Source organism: Pelecanus crispus, chromosome Z (assembly GCF_030463565.1).
Source record: "Pelecanus crispus isolate bPelCri1 chromosome Z, bPelCri1.pri, whole genome shotgun sequence".
In the NCBI taxonomy this organism is placed as follows: Eukaryota; Metazoa; Chordata; class Aves; order Pelecaniformes; family Pelecanidae; genus Pelecanus; species Pelecanus crispus.
In genome coordinates, this window is record NC_134676.1 from 69,811,135 (window position 1) to 69,817,134 (window position 6,000).

Consider the following 6,000-nt stretch of genomic DNA (forward strand, 5'->3'; position numbering starts at 1 on the left):
AGGGGGACAATCACCTCCCTGCTCCTGCTGGCCACACTATTCCTGACACAAGCCAGGATGCTGTTGGCCTTCTTGGCCACCTGGGCACACTGCTGGCTCATGTTCAGCCGGCTGTCAACCAGCACCCCCAGGTCCTTTTCGGCCAGGCAGCTTTCCAGCCACTCTTCCCCAAGCCTGTAGCGTTGCATGGGGTTGTTGTGACCCAAGTGCAGGACCCGGCACTTGGCCTTGTTGAACCTCATACAGTTGGCCTCGGCCCATCGATCCAGCCCGTCCAGGTCCCTCTGCAGGGCCATCCTACCCTCCAGCAGATCGACACTCCCACCCAGTTTGGTGTCGTCTGCAAACTTACTGAGGGCACACTCAATCCCCTCATCCAGATCATTGATAAAGATATTAAACAAGGCTGGCCCCAAACCTGAGTCCTGGGGAAGGGCCAAGGCAGAGGAGCAGTTTCTTCTCATGCTGGTTTCTGTGAATCCTGGCCTCCTGAGTCTGGGCAGAGCCAGCTGTTGACAGCCATCCCTCTGCAAGCTTCCTGGCAAAGAGTCCTTCTTCTTGTTAGATCCCACCTCTTGCCCTCAAAAGCTGTTTTCTTTCCTTTGGTTCTTTAGACTACCTTTCTAAAGATACAGCATTATGAATGTATCCTTTGATTACTCAGTTTAGATTAACATACATACCAGTTGTGGTTTTCTTTCTGTACTGCTTTTAGTCATATGAAAGCAAAATTTGTTGTGCTAAATAACAGAGGACTGGGGCACGAAGTAGGTACTTTGGGAGTCATCTCCTAATTGCAGATTAACTCAAAGGTGTTTTTTTCAGGTATATTTAAAATAGCCAAGCATATATTTTCCATGTCAGTTAAAAAAAAAAAAAACCAAACACTGTCTTTAACCAAGAGACTGTGGCACTTAGATATGACACACAAAACTTGCTTTTAGCTATATAAATCAGAGCTAAGAACTTCTGTGCAAAAAATCCTAGATGTTGCAAATTTGTTAGAGATCCACTTAGTTCCTCTAAGTTTATGTTAGCTTAGATTCCATAAAGGTTCTTTGGTTTGTTTTTTGGCCATGGCTTGGTTTAATGGCAAAAAATGGTATTTTAGCAGATTTCAGGAATATCTTTTTCTTGAACTGTCATCAGCTCTCTTGATCTTCAAATTAAGGTAAACCACACTTCAAGAATGTCTGAAGTGGACAAACAAACCTGTGGTCTAGCACAATGGGACCTGATGAGATGCATCCCAGAGTCCTGAGGCTGACGTTGTTGCCAAGCCACTCCCCATGATACAAATATCAACAACAAAGGTTGTGGCAGTCAGGTGAAGTTCCCAGTGACTGGAAAAAGGGAAACATTGCACCCATTTTTAAAAAGGGTAGAAAGGAGCACCCTGGGAACTACTGACCTGTCAGCCTCACCTCTGTGCCTGGGAAGATCATGGAACAGATCCTCCTAGAAGCTATGCTAAAGCACATGGAGCACAGAGAGGTGATTCCAGACAGCCAGCACGGATTCACCAGGGGCAAGTCTTGCCTGACCAACCTAACGGCCTTCCATGACAGAGCAACTACATCAATGGACAAGGGAAGAGCTATGGATATCATCTGTCTGGACTTCTGTAAGGCCTTTGACACGGTCCCCCACAACATCCTTCTCTCTAAATTGGAGATATGGATTTGATGGGTGGACTGTTCAATGGATAAGGAATTGGCTGGATGGTTGCATCTAAAGAGTAGTGGTCAATGGCTCGATGTTCAGGTGGAGATCAGTGATGAGTGGTGTCCCTCAGGGTTCAGTATTAGGACCAGCACTATTTAGTATCTTCATCAGTGACACAGACAGTGGGATCAAGTGCACCCTCAGCAATTTGCAGATGACACAAATCTGAGTGGTGCGGTTGACATGCCTGAAGGATGAGATGCCATCCAGAAGGACCTGGACAAGCTCAAGAAGTGGGCCCGTGTAAACCTCATGAGGTTCTACAAGGCCAAGTGCAAGATCGTGCACCTGGGTCGGGGCAACCCCCAATATCAATACAGGGTGGGGGAATAAGGGATTGAGAGCAGCCCTGCAGAGAAGGGCTTGAGGGTACTGGTGAATGAAAAGTTGGACGCAAGCTGGCAACATGTACTTGCAGCCCAGAAAGCCAGCCATATCCTGGGCTGCATCAAAAGAAGCGTGGCCAGCAGGTCGAGGGAGGTGATTCTGCTCCTCTACTCCTCTCTGATCAGACCTCACCTGGAGTACTACATCCAGCTCTGGAGCCCTCAGCACAAAAAGGACATGGACCTGTTGGAGCAGGTCCAGAGGAGGGCCACAAAAATGATCCGAGGGCTGGAGCACCTCTCCTATGAGGTCAGGCTGAGGGAGTTGGGGTTGTTCAGCCTGGAGAAGAGAAGGCTGTAAGGAGACCGCAATAAGCAGCCTTTCAATACTTAAAGGGGGCTTATAAGAAAGATAGGGACAATCTTTTTAGTAGGGCCTGTTGTGATTGGGCAAGGAGCAATGGTTTTAAACTAAAGGAGGGTAGATTTAGATTAGCTGTAAGGAAGAAATGTTTTATGAGTGTGGTGAAACACTGAAACAGGTTGTGGAGAGAGGTGGTAGATACCCCATTCCTGGAAACATTTGAGGTCAGGTTGGATGTGGCTCTGAGCAACCTGATCTAGTTGAAGATGTCCCTGCTCGTTGCAAGGGTGTTGGACTAGATGACCTTTAAAGGTCCCTTGGACTAGATGACCTTTAAAGGTCCCTTACAACCCAAACAATTGATTCTATGATTCTATGAAAATACATTATGCCCTACCATTCTTCACCACAGTCTTAGTCATGCCGGAGGCCACACTATATGGACTGATTTTCCCCCCCTCTGGAGCTGGAATTCTGGCATGACTGTTTGCACTGATCTGGTCAAAGTCCATTTCCCATTTCCGGAGATTTAGAATTAATTAATGGCACACAATTTTCAGGTACACTCTTCTGCATTGTATCAGCTAGAAATTGTATCTGCTTTTTCCAAAAAGATCTGTAGAGCAATTATGCATTTGTTCACCTCTTTTTTTTTTTTTACCTTCAGAATAGTCAGTGGGTTTAGGAATAATTGCAACAAGATTTTAGAACTCTCCTTTACAGGTTTGCCACTTTTTTTCCTTTTTATTGCCTTTTCATGACATCTATAAGGAATTAAAGAAACGACCCCACAGAGTCAATTAAGAAATGCAATAACTAAGCATTAAAAGGTCTGCTTCAGTATCATCCAGGCCAAGATAAAGCCTTATTTAATCTACAGAGTTGTTTAAAGTATAATTGAATTGTGGTTGTGAATGTGGGAGACAACATTGGCAGTTGTTGTCTGCTTGCATTTATCTATAAAACAGGTAACACTTCAGATGAACGTGCACATCCTTGCCAAATAGAGATCACTGAAATGAGACTAATGATCACAATGGGCTGATGTATTAAACCAAATGCAACTAAAATTAAGAGTATAATGAAAAGCATAAAGGCAAATGAGAGATTATAACTTCGTGTGTGCCATATCCATGCAGGATGCTGTACAAGCTGTAGTCTCATTATAAATTCACTTCTCATTTGTGTTCATGAAATTAACACTCATCTTTACAAAGTCCAGCAGGGGGGGATATTTTTCTGCAGTTGAGCACAGATTTTTTTTTTTTTTTTTTTTTAAACTGTATTACTAAACTCACCTGAAGAACAGACCACTACAGTCTGGGTGTTATGTTACTCAAGCTACTTTTTGTAGGCAAAAGATGGTGTTTCTAAGTCTTCTTAAAGCACAGAATCAAAGACGGATTAGCTCATTTACTTGTAGCAATACGTGTGACACCAAAAAAAAGTGGGACTTTGTTTCTCCTGACAGTATGCTGTAAACAGTAGCGATACAGGTAGTGCTCCACAATGCACCAGTGGAGGCTAGTGCATGTGAAGGCACACCACCTAAGTTGCGCACACTGTGGCCCACCTCAGCTGCAAGAGCAGTCTGCCAGCTGCTCATCCCTTCTTACCCATACATCGCTGTATTCCTGAAGCACGTTAGATGACAGAAATTTGAAATATGTCATGCCCTCATTTAAGCTGATCTAGCAGTTTTTTGTATGTAATAGTTCACCCTCATTACATACATAAGAAACACTGTGGTTCAGGACACAAAGCTGTTTTTTTGAGATGCTTTAATGACTTTTGATGGTAATCGTGAGACAGTGCCAGGCCCAGAAATTTCATTGAAAGCTTCTCCCTGGTGCTGAATTAATTATTGTAGCCAGAGGTAGTTTTTTCTTTAAATGTGTCTTCATGAGTGCATTCAGCACTACTGTTGCTTCTCATATTCTTCAGAATATATTTTGTAGTTATTCAATTCACCTACTACAAACTCTTATACATCTTTTTATACCTGGCACCTTGTGAATTTAAATTTGATTCAAATTTACCTAGTTTTACTAATATCCTTATATGGAAAAGTTAGTCAAGACTCAGCTAGCAAAGGTGACAAAAATCCACGTTGCTAAGCATTAATACAAACCTGATAAAATATGGTTATATTCATGTGCAACATACTTGGACTGACTTCTTTGTTCATTGAGAAACCCACAGAATTAAACAGAAAATGGTGATCATACTGGAGGATTCTTGGAGAATCACTGCTGTGCAGTAAGAACAGTATATGCTACATAATTATGTAGGAGGATTTTGAAAAGCTGCAAAAACATGCAGTTCTCTATTACACTGTACAGCTGATGAGTAGTTTCTACAGAGAACTGTTTACAAACTATATGCAGTTCTGATTTTCTGTGTAAGTAATCTGAACAGAAAAAAGTCTTTAATTTATGGACAGTTTAGGGGCTGGCAGTCCTTTTCATTTTTTAAATAACAGAACTGATCCACTGGTAGTTGCATCAGTTGTGCTTTTATTCAGATACTAGTGCTGTGCCCTAGCCAAACTGTGTATTTGTTCTACCTTGGATCTACTTATGTAATTTCATTGCTATTGCAGTATTTCTTGTGCAATTTACAAAGTGTTGGAGATTTGAAGAGCCCTTTGAGGACTTTCTGTCTCTTGAAGACATGGTGAAAACGCTTTTTTGAGAAACTTCCATGCTTCCTGAAAAGATAGTGGTAGCTCCAAAGAGATACTGAGGCAAAAGTTGTTGCGATCTAAGATTTCTGAAGTTGTTTGTGCAAATTAACATGTGAGGTACATATAGCTGTGCTAATTACTGCTTTCCTGTCTGGGCAACAGCCAGCTATTGGAGGAACATGCGTGAGCCTTCAGGTTCCTGCTGTCACATCAGGTTTAGGGCAGCAGAAGGTGCACTGTGCAGTGAATGAGGTTCTGGAGTTATCCAGAGTTACCAGGGCAGGGTTTGGCCTCTGCGCACCATAAACACAAGAGGGTGCAGGTTACTATGTGGAGAGTTCTGCTGTGGGAAATAACTTTGTCCCCGTTTTGGAATGGAAGAGCTGAAGGGAAATAGTGCTGCCCTGAAGAGCTATATGCTGGGAACTGAAGGGACATGATCAAGGTAAGCAGTATGCATGAAATCACAGTTACTCAAATAAGCTTCCTTAACAGTACTGAAGTGTGGGTATTAAGTCTTTGCTGTTTGCATCCTTCTTCATCCTTTCTTTACCCTCTCTAAAGTGAAAGATAGTATTAAAAAAGGATGCAATCTTGTAGCATCATTACAGCAGATCTGGACTTTTGGATAAAGCAGCTGCAGAACCCTCCCAGATGAGGCTTTTGCAAAGTCATCCCTGCTCAGAAGTAACACTGCACTGGAGACCTTTCATGCCATCCAAATTCTGGATGAGCTTTTCTACTTCCTTCTGACTTGCTTTATGACCTCATTATGAGAATACGCTCATCCAAGCACTGTTAAATATATATATACGGACAAATTCTTGCATCCTATTTTTAAACTCAGCAAAAGATGGAAGCAGTGGAGTGTGTGTAGTGTTTGTTGGGATACTGCTGGA